Source organism: Bombina bombina, chromosome 2 (genome assembly GCF_027579735.1).
Source record: "Bombina bombina isolate aBomBom1 chromosome 2, aBomBom1.pri, whole genome shotgun sequence".
Lineage (NCBI taxonomy): Eukaryota > Metazoa > Chordata > Amphibia > Anura > Bombinatoridae > Bombina > Bombina bombina.
Genome location: NC_069500.1, coordinates 642,338,719 through 642,350,581, shown reverse-complemented (window position 1 = coordinate 642,350,581; position 11,863 = coordinate 642,338,719). Strand labels below are relative to the sequence as shown.

Sequence of the window (11,863 nt, the reverse complement as noted above, 5' to 3'; positions counted from 1 at the left end):
TTACAAAGCGTGAGACTCTAACAGCCAGAATATATACCTCCTAACATCGGAGTGACTACAAACTGACCGCAGGGGAATATTCACGGCAGACGGCCCAGATATGAATTTTACCCCTTTTATCTTGTGAGTGTTTTTGAACCGTTTTTCTTGTTTTAATAAATTGTTTTATCCCTACATTTGAGTCGGCGCTCCTCTCCTTTTCTCTTTTTTATACAGTTTCTTGGGAACTTTGGAAGTCCTTTTTGGAGGAGCAGCGAGACCACACACATATCTGTTTATTTCTCTCTGTGACTTGGGAGACATTTCTCGGACTCAAACACCAGTTATTTTGACTCTGGACTTTGTGAGTACCTGTGTACTGGCTGTATGTTTAATCCAGTTACCAGTGTACCCATATGTTGACAAATATCATACAGGGTTTCTAATAATATCATATTGTTTGGAATAAGTATATAGCGCTTTACCGTATATTTTTATATATACACCTGTTTCACTGTATTAGGCTTGTTTGTAAAAGAAAACCAATATGGTTTTCAAGAGAAGTAGCACATGCAGTTAAGACAAAAAAGACAGTCTATAAAAAATTCAAACTCACTGGCTCAGAAGAGGATAAGGAAAAATGGAGAACCCATCAAAATATGACAAAACAGTTAATCAGAAAGGCTAAAGCTAATGCAGAAGAGAAAATATCCCAATCTGTAAAAAACAGTGACAAAACCTTCTTTAGATATATTAATGAAAAGAGAAAAACTAACAGAGGGATAGTTAGACTCAAGAATGATGATAGAGTAGTGGAAAAAGATAAACAAATAGCAAACTGTTTAAATAATTATTTTTGTTCAGTCTTTACAACAGATGGTAAAGATACTAAAAATTCTATTAAGGGATGTTACTGTAAATAATAATGTGAGTAGTACTTTTCTTTTTACAGAGGAAAATGTTTCAAGGGCTTTATCAAAAATAACATAAATAAGTCTGTGGGTCCAGATAATGTTCATCCAAGGGTTCTAAGAGAACTTAGATCCGTAATAGCTACTCAATTAGCTGATTTATTTAATCAGTCACTTCTAACAGGAGTTGTTCCAAAAGACTGGAAAATTTCTAATGTAATCCCCTCTTCAGAAAAAGTAGAGGAAAATGTATAGTGATCAGCGCCAAGTGAGAAAACGCACAGGCTCACTCAAAAGTGAACGATCACCTAACAGGATTGACTGGCCTATAGTTAGCAGAATCTTCCCTACTACCCTTTTTATGAAGAGAAAGAGGGTATAGAGGAGCGCCACACAAAGGGAGGCTGAAGTGCGCTAGTGAAATATCATGAAGAAATGCAAGTAAAGTTATAAAAAAAAATATTAACCCCTTAATGACCGGACCATTTTTCAATTTTCTTACCCTTAATGACAATGGCTATTTTTACATTTCTGCAGTGTTTGTGTTTAGCTGTAATTTTCCTCTTACTCATTTACTTTACCCACATATATTATATACCGTTTTTCTCGCCATTAAATGGAGTTTCTAAAGATACCATTATTTTCATCATGTCTTATAATTTACTATAAAAAAAAATATAAAATATGAGGAAAAAATTGAAAAAAAACACACTTTTTCTAACTTTTACCCCCAAAAGCTGTTACACATCTACAACCAGCAAAATACACCCATTCTAAATAGTTTCTAAATTTTGTCCCGAGTTTAGAAATACCCAATGTTTACATGTTCTTTGCTTTTTTTGCAAGTTATAGGGCCATAAATACAAGTAGCACTTTGCTATTTCCAAACCACTTTTTTTCAAAATTAGCGCTAGTTACATTGGAACACTGATATCTTTCAGGAATCCCTGAATATCCCTTGACATGTATATATTTATATTTAGAAGACATCCCAAAGCATTTATCTAGGCCCATTTTGGTATATTTCATGCCACCATTTCACCGCCAAATGCGATCAAATAAAAAAAATTGTTGACTTTTTCACAATTTTTTTCACAAACTTTAGGTTTCTCGCTGAATTTATTTACAAACAACTTGTGCAATTATGGCATAAATGGTTGTAAATACTTCTCTGGGATCCCCTTTGTTCAGAAATAGCAGACCTATACGGATTTGGCGTTGCTTTTTGGTAATTAGAAGGCCGCTAAACGCGGCTGCACACCACACGTGTATTATGCCCAGCAGTGAAGGGGTTAATTTGGGAGCTTGTAGGGAGCTTTTAGGTTTAATTTTAGCTTTAGTCTAGTGTAGTAGACAACCCAAATTATTGATCTAGGCCCATTTTGGTATATTCCATGCCACCATTTAACCGCCAAATACGATCAAATTAAAAAAAAAATTACATTTTTCACAATTTTAGGTTTCTCACTGAAATTATTTACAAACAGCTTGTGCAATTATGGCACAAATGGTTGTAAATGCTTCTCTGGGATCCCCTTTGTTCAGAAATAGCATACATATATGGCTTTGGTGTTGATTTTTGGTAATAATAAGGCCGTTAAATACTGCTGTGCACCACACTTGTAATATGCCCAGCAGTTAAGGGGTTAATTAGGTAGCTTGTGGGGTTAATTTTGAGCTTTAGTGTAGAGATCAGCCTCCCACCTGACACATCCCACCCCCTGATCCCTCCCTGACCCCCCTCAAACAGCTCTCTTCCCTCCCCACCTCACAATTGTCACCGCCATCTTAAGTACTGGCAGAAAGTCTGCCAGTACTGAAATAAAAATATTTTTTTTATTTTTTGTCATACAGTCTGCAGTGATGGATCCCCCCTTACCCCACAACTTCCCTGATCCCCCCATACATCTTTCTAACCCTCCCTCTCTATCTATTTGCCGCCATCTTGGGTACTGGCAGCTGTCTGCCAGTACCCAATTTGCTCCCCAAAATATTTTTTTTTACTTTTTTAATATAAAATATTTGTTTTCTGTAGTGTAGGTGGTCCTCCTAAATAATCTACATCCCTCCCCCTCCCAGATCCCTTACTAAAAAACAGAGATATCCCTGCATCTACATCGATCTTTTTTTTTTTCAAGTTGCCTGTATATTTTGTTCGCACGCACCCGCCCCCCTGCCACCCCCGCCGCAACCGCCGCACTGGGTAACAGAGGCAGGATATTATACGATCGGTTGGGGAATCAACACAGAGGGGGATAAGTATTAAAAGCAGCTCCAACCCACCAACTAATTTATGCACATAAATAGCCGATGCAGATGGGGCCACAGAGTGGCCCTTTCTGCATCGGTATGTGAAATGGGGGATTGTAGTGATGCCTCAATATTGAGGCATCACTACAATCCCTTGTAAGCAGCTGGAAGCGATCATGATCGCTTCCAGCACTTCAGACAACAGAGGACGTACCAGGTACGTCAACTGTCATTAAGGGAGGGAAGTTTTTTCTATGACGTACCTGGTACGTCCTCTGTCATTAAGGGGTTAAACCAAATATTGCAATGTACTATATACACAAAATGTTTACTAAAAATACATATCTAATACAAATAAAACATATTCAAAGAGATAAAGTTAAAAATATATGAACATAAATGTCTAAAAGCAATAAGTACAAAGTGCTCGAAGAAGGATGGATATGTGGAGCACTAGAGGTTATCAGAGCTTGAATGTATGAAAAAAGACGTAAAAAATGGAGGCCAAAATATATTAAAAATTATGAATAAGTTTAAAAATGTGTAAGAAATTAGTGAAAAAATAGTCTTGTAAAAATAGTCCAGTAACAATAGCCCCAAAAGAATATAAGTATTATTTCCTAAAATGAATTAGATCCCAAGGTGTGTGAAGTGGAAAGTGGAGAAGTGAAAAGTGCTTCAGATCCAGAGTAAACCGAGGATAGTAACAACTATTATGACAATACATATGATAATAAATACCGGACATTTAGAGGTCACACATTACCTCACTATTCCAGGGACAACAGATCCGGCCGGAATAACTCAGATCACTGTAAGAATTCATATTCCAACCATCAGCACAAGTACAATTAGAGTCAAGAAGGTACTCCTTTTAATAACCCTAATTGGAGAGAAGATGGCACACCCAGATACAACCATTCAGATTGGGGAGACTCTTTCAGAAAAGCTCCCAGCAGATTCAGTTCTCTCCAAGATGCCACCAGCAGCTCTAACCAATCCAGAATAGAGATCAATAATATTTCTATCCCCTCTAGAAATTAATTTTTAGGGGAAGGCCTAAGTCTGAGTCGCAGTGTCCAAACCATAAAGAGGAAAGGTGAAACATTAGAAAACACAGACACTTCAAAAAGAAGACTCATAGAGGAAGAAGAGGAGGAAGTAGAGTGAATAAGTCTAAAATGAACAATAAGTATGTAGCTGATGGATTTGCTCCTCCAGTTAATGACTTAGAACCCAACAAAGCCTCTAGCTCAGAAATATTCCCTCCAGACAATCATAAAGTTATTTTCAACCTTAGTAAAGTTCCACTCACAGATAAAGATAGTGAAGTCCTAAGTTTAGGACTATTGTTTGCCCCGACGTCCAAATTGGATAAGTTCAAAACCTATTTGAGTACAAAAGAATTTGTGAGGAAACTGACTTTGAAAAGATTTTTTCTCAAATCACCATTAGAGAATGGTCTTTCTAGCACTCTCCATAGAAAAGATAATTTTGTGCACACTAACTAAATCCACCTTCTATTGGACCACTGGAAAAGGCTCAGCCATTGAATCCTTCAAGAGGTTGGTCTGCAACGATATTAAGAGATTAAGTCGTAACAGCAACTGCAAACATAACCTCACAAAGAAACAATTGGACATCATAAAGTATCTAGAATCTAATCAGAACATAGTCATCAAGCCTGCTGACAAAGGTGGAGGCCTGGTTTTCCTAAATAGAGAGGACTATATTAAAGAATCACAAAGAATCCTATAAGACAGAAAAACATATGAGGTGACCCCCTGATCCTTTGACTAACCAGCCCGAGTTTCGCTATATATACAGTGAGCACATTTTCTAGTTAGTTGCATTAGTCATACAGTTTTTTGGTGCACCTGTTCGTTTTTTATTCCTACAGGTTTTTGCAGGCATCCTTGGTTTACTCTGGATCTGAAGCACTTACCACTTCTCCTTCTCCTTTGGATTCACACACCTTTGGATCTAATTCAATTTTGGAAATAATACGTATATTCTTTTGGAACTATTGTTACTGGACTATTTTTACAGGACTATTTTTTTTACTAAATTCTTACACATTTTTTCACTTATTCATAATTTTTCATTTTATTTTGGCCTCCATTTTTTATATATCTTTTTTATACATTCAAGCTCTGATAACCTCTAGTGTTCCACATATCCATCCTCCTTCGAGCACTTTGTACTCATTGCATTTTTACATTTATGTTCATATATTTTTAACTGTATCTCATTGAATATGTTTTATTTGTATTAAATATGTATTTTTAGTAAACATTTTATGTATATAGAACATTGCAATATTTGGTTTAATATTTGTTTTTTTATAACTTTACTCGCATTTCTTCACGATATTTTGCTAGCACACTTCAGCCTCCCTTTGTGTGGCGCTCCTCTATACCCTCTTCCTCTTCATAAAAAGGGTAGTAGGGAAGATTCTGCTAACTATAGGCCAGTCAGTTTGACCTCAATTGCAGGGAAATTAATGGAAACTCTTTTAAAGGAAAGACTTGTATCTTTCCTTCAGACAAACAACTTAGAAGGCAAATTACAGCATTGTTTCACTGCTAGAAGATCATGTCAGACTAATCTAATTGATTTCAATACATATGATAATAAATACCCAACATATTGAGGTCACACATTACCTCTCTATTCCAGGGACAACAGATCCAACCTAAATAACTCAGATCACTAAAAGAATTCATATTCCAACCATCAGCACAAGTCCAATTAAAGTCAAGAAGGTACTCCTTTTTATATCCCTAATTTCAGAAGAGCTCCCAACAGATTCAGTTTTCTCCAAGACGCCACCAGCAGCTCTAACCAATCCAGAATAGAGATCAATGATATTTCTATCGCCTCTAGAAATTATTTTTATGGGGAAGGCCTAAGTCTGAGTCACAGTGTCCAAACCATAAAGAGGAAAGGTGGAACATTAGAAAACACAGACACTCCAAAAAGAAGACTCATAGAGGAAGAAGAGGAGGAAGTAGAGTGACTAAGTCTAAATTGAACAATAAGTATGTAGCTGATGGATTTGCTCATTCAGCTAATGACTTAGAACCCAACAAAGCCTCTAGCTCAGAAATGTTCCCTTCAGGCAATCATAAAGGTATTTTCAACCTTAGTAAAGTTCCACACACAGATAAAGATAGTGAAGTTCTAAGTTTAGGACTATAATTTGCACCAACGTCCAAATTGGATAAGTTCAAAACTTATTTGAGTACAAAAGAATTTGTGAGGAAACTGACTTTGAAAAGATTTTTTCTCAAATCACCATTAGAGAATGGTTATTTTATCACTCTCCACAGAAAAGATAATTTTGTGCACACTAACTTAAGACCTAAATCCACCTTCTATCCGACCACTAGTAAAGGCTCAGCCATTGAATCCTTCGAGAGGTTGGTCTGCAACGATATTAAGAGATTAAGTCGTAACAGCAACTGCAAACATAATCTCACGAAGAAACAATTGGACATCATAAAGTATCTAGAATCTAATCAGAACATAGTCATCAAGCCTGCTGACAAAGGTGGTCTGGTTGTCCTAAATAGAGAGGACTATATTAAAGAATCACAAAGAATCCTACAAGACAGAAAATCATATGAGTCGACCCCCTTTGTTTCACTGCTGGAAGATCATGTCAGACTAATTCTAATGGATTTCTTTGACCATGTAACTAAAATAATAGACCAGGGAGGAGTCGTAGATGTTGCATATCTAGACTTTAGCAAAGCATTTGACAATGTCCCACACAACAAACTTATTTACAAAATGTATTGCCTTGGAATAGATGCTAAGATTGTTAAGTGAGTAGAATGCTGGCTTAAAGATAGATGACAGAGGGTTTCAATTAATGGAGTACATTCAAATGAGGCTTCAGTTACTAGTGGTGTTCCCCAAGGGTCAGTTCTTGGGCCTGTTTTGTTTAACATGTTCATAAGTGATATTGGAAGGGGGCTTAAGGGGAAGGTTTGCTTGTTTGCTGATAATACAAAAAATTGTAACAGGGGTTGATCAAATGAACAGTGATATTAAAAAACTAGAGGTCTGGCCCAATAAATGTGATCTGAAATGTAATATTACCAAGAGCAAAATTATGCATATATGATACAAAAACCCAAAGGCCAATTATAGTCTCAATGGTACATTAATGACTGTAACTAAAGAAGATTGGGAATTATTATTTCAGATGATTTAACATTTGGTACACAATGCAGCAGTGCAGCCAGTAAGGCCAGATGATACTTGGTTGCATTGGAAGAGGTATTAGTAGCAGAAATAGCAGGGTTCTTATGACACTTTACAGATCATTAGTTAGGACAAATCTGGAATAATGTGTTCAGTTCTGGAGACCATATCTTCAGAAAGATATAAATAAACTAGAAGCTGTCCAAAGACTCTATACTCTAAATATGTATAGTTTAGAGAATAGAAGGGAAAGATGTGACATGATAGATACCTTCAAATATATAAAGGAACTTAATAAAATAGAAGCTGAAAGCATTTTTCACAAAAAAGATAAATGCCAAAACAAGGAGTCACAATCTAAAGTTAGAGTGTAGCAGATTAGAAGAAATTTGAGGAAGCATTTTTTTACAGAAAGGGTGGTGGATTCATGGAATAAACTTCCATTTGAGGTGGTAAACACAAACGCCTAGATTACAAGTCTTGCGTTAGCCTTAAAAAGCAGCGTTGAGAGGTCCCAACGCTGCTTTTTAACGCTAACAACTAACACTACACTATAATTAAATTAAATTAATTCCCCAAATTAACTACAATTAAATACAATTATCTAAAGTACGAAAAAAAACAATAAATTACAGAAAATAATAAAATAATAAGTTTTTTAAACAAATTACACCTAATCTAATCCCCCTAATAAAATAAAAAAGCCCCCCCAAAATAATAAAAATCCCTACCCTATACTAAATTACAAATAACCCTTAAAAGGGCCTTTTGCGGGGCATTGCCCCAAAGTAATCAGCTCTTTTACCTGTAAAAAAACACCCCCAACATTAAAACCCACCACCCACACACCCAATCCTACTCTAAAACCCTCCCAATACCCCCTTAATAAAACCTAACACTAACCTCTTGAAGATCACCCTACCTTGAGAAGTCTTCACCCAACTGGGCCGAAGTCCTCAACGAAGCCAGGCGAAGTGATTCTCCAGACGGGCTGAAGTCTTCATCCAGACGGCATCTTCTATTTTCATCCATCTGGCGCGGAGCGGGTCCATCTTCAAGACATCCGACACGGAGCATCCTCTTCTTTCGTCTTCTTCAACAATGATGGTTCCGTTAAGTGACGTCATCCAAGATGGCGTCCCTTCAATTCCGATTGGCTGATAGAATTCTATCAGCCAATCGGAATTAAGGTAGAAAAATCCTATTGGCTGATGCAATCAGCCAATAAGATTGAAGTTCAATCCTATTGGCTGATCCAATCAGCCAATAGGATTGAGCTGGCATTCTATTGGCTGTTCTAATCAGCCAATAGGATTTTTTCTACCTAAATTCCGATTGAATTCTATCAGCCAATAGGAATTGAAGGGACTCCATCTTGGATGATGTCACTTAAAGGAACCATCATTGTTGAAGAAAACGTCGAAAGAAGAGGATGCTCCGCATCGGATGTCTTGAATATGGACCCGCTCTGCGCCGGATGGATGAAGATAGAAGATGCTGTCTGAATGAAGACTTCTGCCCTTCTGGAGGTCCACTTCGCCCAGCTTTGTTGAAGACTTCGGCCCGGTTGGGTGAAGACTTCTCAAGGTAGGGTGATCTTCAAGGGGTTAGTGTTAAGTTTTATTAAGGGGGGATTGGGTGGGTTTTAGAGTATGGTTGGGTGTGTGGGTGGTGGGTGTTAATGTTGGGGGGTATTGAACTTTTTTTTACAGGTAAAAGAGCTGGTTACTTTGGGGCAATGCCCCACAAAAGGCCCTATTTGTAATTTAGTATAGGGTAGGGCTTTTTATTATTTTGGGGGGCTTTTTTATTTTATTAGGGGGATTAGATTAGGTGTAATTAGTTTAAAAAACTTGTAATTATTTTATTATTTTCTGTAATTTAGTGTTTTTTTTTTTTAGTACTTTATATAATTGTATTTAATTGTAGTTAATTTAGGGAATTAATGTAATTATAGTATAGTGTTAGGTGTTAGTGTAACTTAGGTTAGGTTTTATTTTACCGGTTAAATTTGACTTTATTTTAACTAGATAGTTATTACATAGTTAATAACTATTTAATAACTATTGTACCTAGTTAAAATAAATACAAAGTTGCCTGTAAAAAAATAAAAAAAACTATTAGTTATATTGTAGCTAGTTTAGGGTTTATTTTATAGGTAAGTATTTAGTTTTAAATAGGAATAATTTAGTTAATTGTAGTTATTTTATTTAGATTTATTTAAATTATATTTAAGTTAGGGGGTGTTAGGGTTAATAAGTGTAGGTAGGTGACGGCGACATTGGGGGTGGCAGATTAGGGGTTAATAAATATAATGTAGGGTTCGGCGATGTTGGAGGCAGCAGATTAGGGGTTCATAACTACAGTACAACTCCAAAATCCAGACCCCGGAAATCCGGACAACCTGAGAATCCGGATTCTGGTGCGATTACAACTTCCGGGTATTGGTTTCTCAAAGCGCATGCAAATTTCAGTGCGGGTGCGGCAACAAGGGAAATCTGAGCTCCAGAACTAGTACATGACCAGTACCTGTGCAGGTATTTAGCATCTTTACACTGCACAGTACCGTTATACTGTACCAATGTCTCCTAAAGTGGATAAACAGAAGCGTAGGAGAAACACTCTAAAATTGAGTGAGAAACTTGAAATTATCAAAAAACTTGAATCAGGGGTTAGTATTTCTGTTCTAATGGAAACATATGACATTGGAAAGTCTACCATTTATGATATAAAAAATGCCAAAAATAAAATTCTACAGTTTACAGCCTCATCTGAACCTTACAACAAAATTGCAGAAAGAAAAAGTTTACATAAGCCAAAGTTAGAAAACCTTGATAAGGTTTTGCATGAATGGTTTTTGATACACAATCAGAAGGTATGGCAATTTCTGGGCCAATGCCTATCACCAAAGCAAAATCTTTTAAAGAGCAAATGAACATTGATTCTGAATGTAACTTTAGCAGTGGATGGCTTCGGAATTTTAAAATGCGTCATGGAATTAGACAGCTAAATGTTGTTGGAGAAAGGCAGTCAGCTGATACACATGCTGCAGCAGATTATAGTGCAACATTTGAAAAAATTGTCATTGACTATGATCTCACACCTGATCAAATTTACAATGCAGATGAAACAGGTGTTTTCTGGAAATGTCTGCCCACTAAAACTCTGGCTGGAAACCAAGAACGAAATGCTAAAGGTTTTAAGATGAATAAAGAAAGACTTACTGTCCTCACCTGTGCTAGTGCTTCTGGACAACATAAAATCAAGCTTCTGGTGATTGGCAAATATAAGCGACCATGGGCATTTAAAGGAGTTTTGCACCTCCCTGTGACTTATAAAGCTCAAAAAAATGCTTGGATGGACAAAGACATTTTTCAAGATTGGTTTGTTAATGATTTTATTCCATCAGTCCGCCAGAACCTAACAAATTTGGGAAAACCTGCTAACACAAAGTGCTTGTTGCTTCTTGACAACTGTAGGGCTCACCCACATGAATCAAAATTAGTGTCTGATTGTGGAAATATTTTTGCATCTTACTTGCCACCAAATGTTACATCACTAATTCAGCCCATGGACCAAGGAGTCATTAGGAACTTCAAATGCTATTATAAAAATGACTTTATGATGAAAATGTTAAACAAGGATGTTGATTCCATAGAATTTCAACGTATTTACAATAAAAGATGCAGTGTTTTCTCTTGTAACTGCATGGAACGCAGTCAAGCCTGTAACTCTTTTAAGAGCGTGGCGAAAGTTATGGCCAAATGTGATGCTTGGAGGGCTAGAGTGTTAGGAAAATGAAGATCTTGAAGAGTTCCTTGTAGAGCAGAGAGCATCTGACGTGAATTAACTCATGCAATCTGTCAAATTAGCTCAGGAAGACAACCCTCTATGCAAACTTAATGAAGAGGACCTAGAAGAGTGGATATGCATTGAAGATGATGTTGAGATTGCAGCCACTTTTACTGATCAACAAATCATTGACAGCATCACAAATCCAGAGCAGACAAAGGAGCACACTTCTGAAAAATCTGATGAAGAAAATGACAGACTTGAAACTGAAAAGGTATCTTGGGCTACTGCTGAAAAATGCATGGAAACCATTGTGAAATTTGTGGAACAAAACCATAGCTTTACACTCCAAGACGTCATGCAAGTGCACATGGTGCAAAATAATTTTATCACAAAGAAATTACAAAGTCACAGACAATGTGACATACGAAGATATTTACAGAAAACAATAGAAGCATCTGCCATCCAAACTACCAATCAACTGCAGCAGCAAACACTCACAACACTCAATCCACAAACAGATCACCTTGCACAGCAGGAAGAAGAAAACATGTCATATGCAGGTACAGTACTGTACTTTATTTTAATACTGTAAAAATGAAATGCCTTACACAGTGCAGTATTTACTAAAAAAAAATCTCTTTTTATCTTTTAAAACAGAGGAAACATCTGCTAATAGCCATCCTGCATCGCAGAAGCTCAGTTCACAAGCGGATCAC

The 11,863-nt window shown here is 36.7% G+C and overlaps 1 pseudogene; it reads left to right on the top strand.

The window, feature by feature from the left end:
* Nucleotides 1-9,933: 9,933 nt before the first annotated feature.
* LOC128647207 (jerky protein homolog) lies at nt 9,934-11,145 on the top strand (annotated as a pseudogene).
* Nucleotides 11,146-11,863: the final 718 nt, after the last annotated feature.